The sequence below is a fragment of the Hyposmocoma kahamanoa genome, unplaced genomic scaffold (genome assembly GCF_003589595.1).
Source record: "Hyposmocoma kahamanoa isolate Upper Pololo Valley unplaced genomic scaffold, ASM358959v1 180, whole genome shotgun sequence".
Classification (NCBI taxonomy): Eukaryota; Metazoa; Arthropoda; class Insecta; order Lepidoptera; family Cosmopterigidae; genus Hyposmocoma; species Hyposmocoma kahamanoa.
In genome coordinates this window covers 3,135,763-3,147,525 of record NW_020653711.1, presented here as the reverse complement: position 1 = coordinate 3,147,525, position 11,763 = coordinate 3,135,763, and the positions used below count along the sequence as shown (strand labels likewise).

General features: G+C 33.4%; 1 protein-coding gene across 2 annotated transcripts in view; it reads left to right on the top strand.

Moving 5' to 3' along the window:
• Window positions 1-5,359: 5,359 nt before the first annotated feature.
• Window positions 5,360-11,763, top strand: part of LOC113225943 (tetratricopeptide repeat protein 28) — a 109,315-nt gene continuing 102,911 nt past the window's right edge. For both annotated transcript variants that reach the window (XM_026458424.1, XM_026458423.1), the window contains exon 1: window positions 5,360-5,515. The gene's annotated coding sequence lies outside the window, so the exon portion shown is untranslated. The remainder of the gene's footprint in view (window positions 5,516-11,763) is intronic.

Below are 11,763 nucleotides of genomic sequence, written 5' to 3'. Positions count from 1 at the left end.
AAAAACAGGCGATTTAGATCCGAAAAAAAATAAGTTTCGTTTCCTAAGTGTAACAATCGCGAAAACCTAAGAACTCGATAAACACTTTATTGTTTCACTTACAAGTAAGTAACAATTAGCAGCAGTAGAGCTCCTAGTGAAAGAGTTCGTCCAGGGATGTACCACCTTTACTATTTGTGCCGCCAAGTAGTAACGTAAACATTATTGCGTTCCGGTTTTGAAGGATAAGGGTTCTGGTGAAATAACAGGTACATGGGACTTGTCAAATTTTGTCTAAGGGTGACAGTCGCAGTAGGAGTGGCTCGCAGATTTAAAACTCTGAGTGGCACTGCAACTGTTATGCATAGGTGTGTAGCTCAAAATCAGTGTTTGGTTTTGGTATTCTCTTCTCTTTCTGACCGTAAATTACTTGGTATAAATAATCGAAAGTGTTAAACGTTTATCGATTCTATAAAAACTGTCAATGAAAAGTACTGATACTGGTAGATTCAATATTTGTTAAAATTGTACAAGCCCTGAATACTAACGAATCTACCACTTACGATTAATTTATAGCAAATTCTAACAAGGTAAACTATTGAAAGTGAAATATCTAGAAAAATAAAAATTTAAATTTAAAATTATAATAAAAAATTTTAATAATAAATTTAAAATTTAAATTTAAATTTAAATGACACACTAATTTCAATAACAAAATGGTTAAAATTAAATAATTTGAATGTTAATATTAACAAAACTAATTATATACAATTTGTAAATCACTGTGGACGTAAATATAAACTTAATATAAATCATGAAGGACAGCCATTGAAGGAGTTAAATGATACTTGTTTTCTCGGACTTCAAATTGATGATCACTGCAACTGGAAATGTCACATAAATAGGGTCTGTAACAAAATAAGTGGCTATGTGTATATGATGAGTCAACTTAAAAGAACAGCAATGCGTCAAACCTTACTCACAGCCTACTATGGTCATGTTGAGTCTCATCTTAGATACGGACTATTGTTATGGGGAAACAGTACTGATGCTGACAGGGCCTTCAAAGCCCAGAAAAGATGTGTGCGTGCAATGTATGGGGCGCCACCAGACCAGTCGTGTCGACCTTTATTCATAAAATTTGGCATTTTGTCTCTCCCTAGTCTGTATATATATGAGTTGTGTATATTTGTACGAAATCACGAAGGTTTGTTCAAACGAGTTAAAGATAATTTAAACCGATATGTAAGGCACCAAAACAGGCTTGTTGTGGACTCTATACCCAGAACAGCATTATACGTGAAGAGTTGTTATGCAATGTGTGTCAAGGTCTATAATAGTTTGCCTGAAACTCTCAAGTCACAACCAATAAATAAATTTAAATACTCACTAAAGCTTTGGTTAAAACAAAAAACATTTTATGATGTAAATGAAATATTTGATTAGGTTAGGTATATTTTTATGTAATGTGTACTGTATTGTGTATGGACATTTGATTCTTTGACATGGTTTTTATTATGATTTTATTTTATTTTATTGCTTCTTTTTTGACATTCTTTAGTCTTTAATGCACATTTAATTTGAAATATTGTATTGTATTATGATTTAAAAAACCATAATTCTATATTGTATGTCAGAAATGACTAAAAGTGTGAAATTACATTATATAACTTTTCCATCCATTGTACCACTTTTAAAACAATAAACGAATTTTTGAATTTTGAATTTTTGAATACATCAAAATTTTTAAAATCATTCTAAGGCTTAAGAAAAACAAATAAAATCAGCTATCATAATTGGGTATCACTTTCACGACACTATTAAAACTTATTATTCTAAGACAAAATATAACTTCAAACTGCTCTACTGTAAAGTATGCATTTTGTAGATTCGTTACTGTACGTTGCAGCAGTCGTCATAATAGAGGTACCTAATTACCTAATTGATTAGTAGTACAAGCCGGAACTTTAAATTAAAACAGTAATTCTCGGATTAGTGTTCACTCCCTAATTTCCGTGGCAATTATTCATCATACAATACTCGAGTATTAAATACTATAATAAAAATCGCACGATAAAAAAAATCGGATACTTCCATAATAAAAATTGGTACGGAAATTAGGTAGTATACACTAGTCCAAGAATAACTGAAAATAAGTTTGATTCAATTCGTTTAATAAGCTAGCTGGAAAATTAAACACTTATTTACACAAAATATAGTCATGATAGACATTGTAGGCACTCGTTTTCAAATATAATGTTTTCATTAGATTTTTTTTATAAAAAATAAATGAAAAATGAAAAATAAATAAATGTATACGATAAAATAAACAAATAAATATTAGACAACATTACATAAGTTGCTCTACCAAAGTAACCAAAGTACTTGTGTTTTGGAAATCAGAAGTTTGATGAAGAAACGACGTTATCTTATACACCCAGACCCGAGACAATATAGAAAAGTAAGTTTCAGCATTGACCCTTGCGAGGATCGAACCCGGGACCTCAGAGTTGGCGACACCATAAAAACCGGTAAACAAGTCACTTAACCACGGAGGCATAAACCATTTTACGTTCAAAGTACTTACCTATATACATGTTTGTACAGTCAAAAGCACATCAACCTTGACACTATGGATTTTGGACCGTTCTTATCGCAAGGGCATAGAGTTGAATTTAAATCTTTAAGTATCAAGCTTGATGTGCTCTTGACCCTGTACTAGGTAGTCGGGATATTTTTTCTAAAATACTACCAGACGGATGTATACTCTAACTATAGCAACCATTTGGTTCACCAAAATCTCCTTATCCAGCCACATAGAGCAAACCATTGGGCTCACCGAGATTAGAGATCCCTAAGTCGCCTAACCCAAATATAAATAGCAAATAATCCTATAAAATCAATAGGCAACTCTAGAAATGTGCGCCAATCGTAAAATCGTCGGCGGTAGTTTTTCAACCGGCAGAGGCGGCATGAAATCGGCGTGGGATATTAATAAAATACTAAAACGTTGTACAAAACAACATTTATATTCATTTTTAACGTTTATTACACTGTAACTTGAAAAGATTTAGTAGCAGTAGAGCTGTTTGTGTAAGAAAGAAGAGTTCGTCCAGGGAAATGCTGCCACCTTACCGATTTCTGCCATCAAGTCATAATGTTGTGAGTGTTTTGTAGAGAGAGCGAAAGCGCCATTTTGAAAAAATTTCATTGGTGAATGTTTAAGGTTTTAACGACTGTTTTAAAATCCAATTTTGATTCTATTTTTTAAGTTTGAAAATTGTATTTAAAACAGGACGTGAATATTTTAAGACAGTTGTGAAAAACTAAAACATGCTCCCTGAAAAATGTTTTCGAATGCTTTTGCCCTTTCTACAATACACCGATGATGTGAGCATTACTGTATTCTAGTTTTGAAAGGTAAAGGGGTGCTGGTGAAATTACAGGCACATGGGACTTTTCTTATGTCTCCGGGTGACGGGCGCAGTGGTAGTGCATTTAAAGCTCGGAGTGATACTGGAACTGCTATAGACACGCGTGTCCACTAGGCATAAGGCATACATATATCCCGGTCTGAGGTCCCGGGTTAGATTCCCGGTAAGACCAATTTGGGAAATAAACTTTTATTGTACGAATAAACGTGTATTTGACCTCCGTTTCACTCGATGGAAAGTGAAGATGAAGTTTGACGATGGAGCATGCACACCTATATAACACCTATTCACTCTCCCCTCTCCCCTTGAAAAGACCCACGTTATAAGGTTTGGGGAATAAATCTACAGGCAGGATTTCCACTCCAATGCCTTACGCCATATAAATGTGGAAGGGTATTTGTCACCAATATTACATATATTGGTGACAAATACCCATAACCATACTTACTTGGCCCACAGGGGCCACGAATACTGTACAGAGTACTAAAAAACCGACCTCAAAAGTCATTCATCTTCTAGTTTGCCACTGTTAGAACTGGAATATATTCTTCAACTTTAAATGGGACCACTTCTGAGGTACCCTCTTTCCAACAAGAATAATCAAAATCAGTTCACAGTTATCGCGTAACATACATACAAAAAATAAGTCGAATTGAGAACCTCCTCCTTTTTTTGAAGTCGGTTAATAATGTAGCTAGTATCACTTTGATAATTTTAATTTTTCAAATATGCAGTTATACGTAAATTGATAATTTTAATAGCTTGATGTGTGGTTAAGTATACATGATCTACCATTTACCTGATGTGGTCTACGGCCACTTTATAATTAAACGGGGAAAACTAAGCGATTTCACGGGATGTGCTAGTATGGAAAGCTTTTGGTCCGATTGAGCCGGCTCGGCCTTCAAGGTTGATAGCGGGTCACATTCCTGCCTGCAGAGCGAGAGGAGAATATTTTCGCTTCTCGTTCGCACTACAAATGGCCGGTGGTGCCTGTGTTGCAATGTGAAGGAATGTTTGAAAACGTGGTAGTAACTAGTAACAATATAGAGTCCTCAAATGTCTTTTCAATGGTTGATGCTTGAAAATACGATGAATTTTACTTTTTTACAATAAAAACTCTTTGACGAGTACCAATTTAATGTATGTCCTTTGATTATTTCAAGGGACATAGACAAGTTGCAGCATTATTCAACTCTACACTGAAATTGAGACGCCTGCTGATGACTTTATGTATTGTAGAAGTTATATTAATACGTATGTACAATGTAATCGTCGATAGTAACATAGTATTCAAAATAAAAACTTTTAACATGGATATTAAATAAGTTCAAAACATTAAATGACTTTACTTCTTTGACAAAAACAATTTTTTGTAGTTAATCATAGAGTACAAATACATTATATTTATATTCCATTTGTGTATTCATAAATATCTACATACCTATGTAAATACATAAGATTTACCGACTCACAAGATTGACGAAAAAGAACTATGTAAATCAAAAACTTAACGCCATGCCTATCGCGTTGAAGTCTTTTGTACCAAAAAAAAAAAAACGACGCTCCGAATTCAAAATCGTAAATCACAATAAACATTAAAAAATATTTTTGTAACTAGACATGGCACACGAACAAAGTCTTCCAATAACCTTTTTCAAGTTTGAAGTTTTCCAAAAGCTCTCAAATGTTTCCATATGGCCCGTACATTTGGAAACTGGTAAAATGGTAATTTTTCAAGGCTTTTACGGTATTCCTCCCCACGCCAGTGTGGCAGCCCCAACAACCGGCAGTCAGTACGTGACAGCTTGCGTATACGCACGCAACTCGTATCTTTCGCTATGGCGCTTTAAACTAAAATATCACACGAATTCTTCTGTAAAATACTAAATTTTCTTGACCAACCATACTTAAACAGTGCCTTATCAAAGTGTATTTCAGTGCTGCTTGCTATTCGTCCAATTTTTTTTGTGCTAAAAGTATGATCATAGTGTATTCTCAAATGTGGTTATACGATTGATATTTTTTGTTTGTCTGTCCGTATAATAACTGTTTGGAGCAAGAAATGGGTTTATAATTGGTTTAAATCAACGCTTCCAATGGTGAGTTATATTAAATTTTAGTTATTTAGAACGTATAAAGTTCTTTACGTGATAGTTATGTTTGATAACCTGTAAGCATAACAGTACATATATATAATAACATACAAATACATATTATTTATGTAACAATTCTAGGCTTTTTAAGTTAAAAATACTTTTGAAAATGTTGTACATAAGTTGCTAAATGTATTTCAGATATTAAAACACGTACTTAGCTATATTTTAACACATATTATATGTTCAAAGTTCGATGGCAGCAATACATGTTGAATTCTAGAGTTCTGGTCTAGAAAGTGGTTTAACGATAAACTGTTGAATGTTGCTTTAATAGAGCTTCATTTATGGTTTAGTGTAAACTAAACAGTTGTGAGAGTAGTACAAAAATTAATTCCCAAAGTTACTATGAAGAGATTTGTTTCGTTTGTAAATATACTTAAATAAGTATAATATGTGTTTTAACGCGGTAAGACTGAAGCAGTGCCTACTAATGTAACATTTAGGAGTAACTTAAAAACCTCTGATTAAAGATTTTCTAACTTCGTAAAGCTAGTAAGTTGACTAAGTAAAAGTTAAGTATTATCGAAAATATTTTGAAATTTTGATGTGTCATATGTAGGAAATTGAGTAGTTGGAGGATTGTAACGTACCATATAACGGCTAAACGGATTTGTATGAGACTCTGTATATAATTATATGTCCTGCAGTAACACATTTTACAAGCAGAATTTTAATAATTTGAAGGACAGAGTAATTCAAAGAAATAGCTGAGGAAATCTATACAGAGTCCAAAAAGTTTCAGATATTTGATTACACTGTAGAAGAAATGGCAGCAAAATCAATATGTTATTTGTACGTTGTTGCTGTATGTATGTTGTTTTTCGGAAAGAATGTTTCTATTATCTTATAAATATACCTAATAGATTTAAGCAACAATTTTTAAATGCCGCCATCTAGCGGTACAACTGATACGGCATCTTAAAGACATTCAATTGTTAAAAAAACTATTGGTGTAAAAATCAATCAAACGCTGTATAATAATCTCGATGACCAACTACAATAAAGAAAAAAGACAATATCAAATCAAAATCTCAAAAGTATCACGCCACAAATTATGCTAAGTAGCCACTCGTAACAGGTAGCTGTATTTTTATTTTTTCGTATAAAGTATAGTATGAAGGCGCGTGCGCCCTCAGGCTCGCACACGCGCGGGAGGGATTGATAACAGGACTCAACTTATACGGCCCTCAGATATCAGAAGTTAAACAATATTATATAGTATTAAGTAACGTAAGATTAGGTACTTCAGTTCTTGGTATAAGTTACTTTGTTATCAAGATATACTGTAACGGTTAACGGTGACGAGTCGTTATTTTACTGATTCTACTAATTAGTCATCAAAATTATAACAGATCATTAGTATGAATCACAATTCATCACATGTCATGAATCCCAATTCTGAATTTCCGTTTATTTTATCTTCTATCCTTCGCATTACGCAGTTCGCTTGTGAAGAATAAGTTGATGTGATTGCACAATTCTACTTTCTTTCGAATTCCGTGGTTTGATTGTGCCGATATGTGTACTGTATTTTGGGTCCTATCCGAACATATGCCTTTAAATAGCTTCTCATACTTAATGAGAATGATCCAATCTCCCAAGACACTGAATCTGATATAGTTGAACCATATCTTGATGGAGTGAACACGGAACGGAACCGAAAGAAAAGAAGTTTTTAATGACACAGATTGTAATTTGACAGAAATATGAGTATGTAACATTTTACTATCTTGCCAAAGACCCAAGAGTTAAGATTAGTTGATGTCGGAACTAAGCGAAGACGGTAGATGATGTTTAACCTCCTAAGGTCTCGTATACAAAAAAATGTGCATATTAAGTGATATAATTGAAACTCAGAAAATATTATACCTGTGATCATGTAAACGTCTAGTCTATATAATGAAATGAATGCGACATCATTCAAATTTCGCACTCTATATATACATGTGGCATCTTAAAAAATTCGTTTTTCATATAAAACTGAGGACATATTTGCTTGGGGTCTGGAGCATATAATTATATTTAGTACATTCTAATGTGTATATTCGTCGTTGCGCTTTTCCCATTATCTTGCTTTTTTCATTCATTCATTAGTTTGCTTGGTCCTAGTAGGTCAAGGAACCTGTCAATATGGAGGTGACATTTTCTAATATAAAACCCTCCTTAAGTAAAGAAAACAAAACTTACTTTATATAGTTTCAAGTTCCTATAATATTAATGTATTAACGTGCTTCCATTTTGGGCAAGTACTCAATAGGTACCCCTGCAAGCTCGTAATAGCAATAGCGACCAAGAATCTTTTCGGTACATAAATAATTCATCAACTCTACAATTACTATATATATTAATATATATATATATTAATATATATATTAATATAAATATTAATTATTTAAAAATCACTAGGTTTGAAAAATTGTATTATGCGCAGTCCCAATCGTACAAGTTTACAATTTGTACCGTACCTACGTTTAAGTTCTACTAACAGTTAAAATATAAATTGGGAAACTTCACAAGAAAAAGTATTCGAAAACCGGACAATGGCGGGTGTACAAATTACACATGATTGTATTATGCGCGCACGCACGGTGTCGTGAGCGTAATTGTAGTTAGAATTTGGATTCCACCTGGTGCTACTGTTCAGTGCCGCGGGGTACCGAGATGGACGGTGTCTGTTTAGAAATACTTTTAGGGTTTTCGAAATTACACTCAAAGCTATTCAAAACTAAATTTTATTGCCACTTTTTCATTGTAAAATTTAGTTTGACGTATTGATTGACTGAGAATTTATAACTCCAATTAGTAAAATGGAGTAACTAGTTACTCCCGTAACTATATAAAATATTTTTTTGGATTTAAACCGCGTATATTTTTGACGTTTCAGGCCCCTTACTAGTCCCATGGTCACACTGGTATTGATTTGTTTGATTGAACAAATATACGCTATTCAGATTTACAATCTTTTTTATGATATCTTTTCATAACAGTTACAGTGCTGCTTCGAGCTTCAAATGCAAAGATCTGAGGGACACTGACACTGTGCCTGCCGCTCTAAGACATAAGTCGACAAGTCCGACGTGGCTGTAATTTCACCAGTACCTTTCTCTTCAAAACCGGAACGCAGTAATGCTCTCATTGTAACTTGATGGCTGAAATAGGTAAGGTGGCAGTACGTTCCTGGACGAACTCTTTCATAAGAAGTTTTACTGCCAGTAAATTATTACGAAACAATCGCGAAAACCTAAAAACTCAATATACATAAAATATTTGTAAGTACATAGCTGACCAATGAAATTAACGCCAATGAGCATGCTAAAGAAGAAACCTATTCTGTTTTTAAGTCTCAATTAAATTCGAGATACTAAAATTCAATTACTACGGAACCAGTGCAACGCAACCCAAATTCTTAGACAATCATTGTCACGAATAATGGGCACGAGACAATAATGACCGTTTCAAATATCTCCGTGGCTGATAAAAAAAAACTAGAGCCATTACAGCGCATCACTGGAGTGTGTACACCTGGTTATTTATTTTTTTTATAAGTTTTTAACCTGGACGTACATATTGTACGGTTACCAAATTTATATGACACCACTGTTATTATATCACATGGGTGTCAAGTTAGGTTGATCCAATAGTGGAGATAAATCTAAGCCAGCTTGTCCTATAGAACGATTTACAGTGTACATAATACGATGTGCAGATGGACGATGTTCATGATCACACGGTTTTTGCATTATTGGTTCATATTCATTGAACTACTCGGCAGCGGTCCAAAGAAAGGGTAATAGTTGACCAAGCCAGGTAAAATGACATTTGGAGACTGAGAAAGTCAGTTAAAGAATTGATAATTACTTATTAAATTTTACTTCTTCTTTTTATCTTATCGATAGCATACATTGTAATATTTACCATCATGGTGAAAGGATTTTATATCAGCGTAAGATGTACTAGACGGTTATTTTATTTTTTAAAATTATCAAGTGATTGGACGAACAATGTCCACATGTCCATAATGACCGTTATTGTACAATTTCATAAGAGGTTGAACTATTACATGCATAGCTGATGTTTCACTATATACATATAATACGTACAAGGGAATAATCGGCGACGCAGAATTACGATAATATTAAGGAGGAAAGTTCTAAAAGACGTGAAAGCTGATAGAGACAGGGCGAATAAAAAAGAGGAATGAATAATGTTGACAGAAGGGAGGTGAGTAGCTCGTAGTGCGATGTTACACACGCTTATTTCTTAATTTCCATATTGCGCATATAGATTTTAAAGGTCTTTCAACAAAATATAGTATGGGTACATGATCACTCAGGGCTTTAAATAACAAAGATCTGAGGAACACTACCACTGTGCCTGTCACCCTGAGCCGTAAGTAGACAAGTCCCATGAGTCTGTAGTTTCACCAGCGCCCTTACCTTTCAAAACCAGAACACAGTAATGCTGACATTACTGCTTGGCGGCAGAAATAAATAAGGTGGCAGTAGTTCCCTGGACGAACTCTCTCACAAGGAGCTCTACTGCTACATAATAAGAATACTACAAAAAGAGAATGGTATTTCTTCTGAAGAATTCCTTTGAGATGGCGGTATTACCTCAATACATGTTTTAGATGACTTTAGGAATTCTTTCCCTGGTATATTCATGGGTATAGTATATTCTCTACCGTCATTGTCGTCACAGAATTTTCTTTAATTCACCGGGTATCATTTCATTAAATACCTATAAACAAGAATCTTTATTTTATTTACCCCAACAATTACTGAGAACGTCATTAAAATTCTATATAATATTCATTCGGCGGCTTCCCTGATGCGCTGAATAAGTAGCGGCGATAACAGCCTCCTGAATGTCATTGCTAAACCTGAAAGTTTCAGGACTATTTTCACAAACCTAGACCCGAATTCACTCTAATAAATAAAAAATTAAATTAATTTATTTCGGATAACAGCGCCCACATTAAATTGAATCAATTAATCATCATCAATTAAAAATTAAAATATCATTAAAACCACAATACAAAGATAAATAAATAAAATCAATCGAATACAATAAAAAGGAAAATAAGGTTAAAAATCAGAATCAAAAATTTAAAGGACTAGATTACATTAAAATAACAAATTATGATAAAATTAATTGATTCTGACATAATAAAATTAACGTAAAATCTAAATTTGAAATCTAAAATCAATTCCTGTATCTATTGCCGCCATACACGATATCGTAGCAGGCATACATAGCAGTATCTCGCGCTTTATGTCTCTCTAGCGCAAGTCACGCCTTGTTGTGCTAACGCTGGACTAACTGGATGGCAATGATAGCAGTATATATACAAAAAAGCACCAGCAAAAAGGACTTTTTATTTGCAATACTAATCCTACTTTTAAGCGTTCTGTTACTAACGCCTGTAAATGAATGTTTGTTAAATTTAATTTGTTAAAGTGAAATGCTGCTTAAGTAAATTAGGTAATAGTATAGTGCCATTGTATTTAATTATCTACGAAAATAATTATTTTTCCACAATTAAAAGTCAAACCATTAAGTTGGCAACACCATTCCAAGCGCCTAGCAATAGAGCTAACCGCACGCTACATAACGCGTTAAAATTTTTGCTATAAACATCGAACTTTATGACAGAAAAAGTTACATATAATTATATCGTATAAGTAACATATTCACTCGAGCAATACAATTCATTTAACTTAACGAATATCAACAAGGACATATTAGTAAACCATGGTCTTGCTTCAAATATTCTTGTATAAATAAATAAAGTACATTGAATGATATTTACTTTTACATACATTGGTTATTTTTTACTTTGTTGCCTGGTGTAATTCTGTTCATAACACCTCCAACATTAAGTAACTTTAGTGTATTGGAGGGTATTTAATAATTACATCTTTTTTAATAAAACCAAAACCCACCTCCAAAGTTTGCTTACCCACCAGTGGCGAGGCATGAAAATTGTCGTTAGTGAAGTCGTAGCAAAACAAAAAACAACATCATGTGAGGACCATAGGTATATATATATAAATAAGTTTCTTTGTGAACGTAAATAATGACATTTTCATTTTAAATAAAGAAATTTTCATTTCATTTAATTTAATTTCATTTCGTTTCGTTTCGTTCTCGTTCTCGTTCTCGTTCTCGTTCTCGTTCTCGTTCTCGTT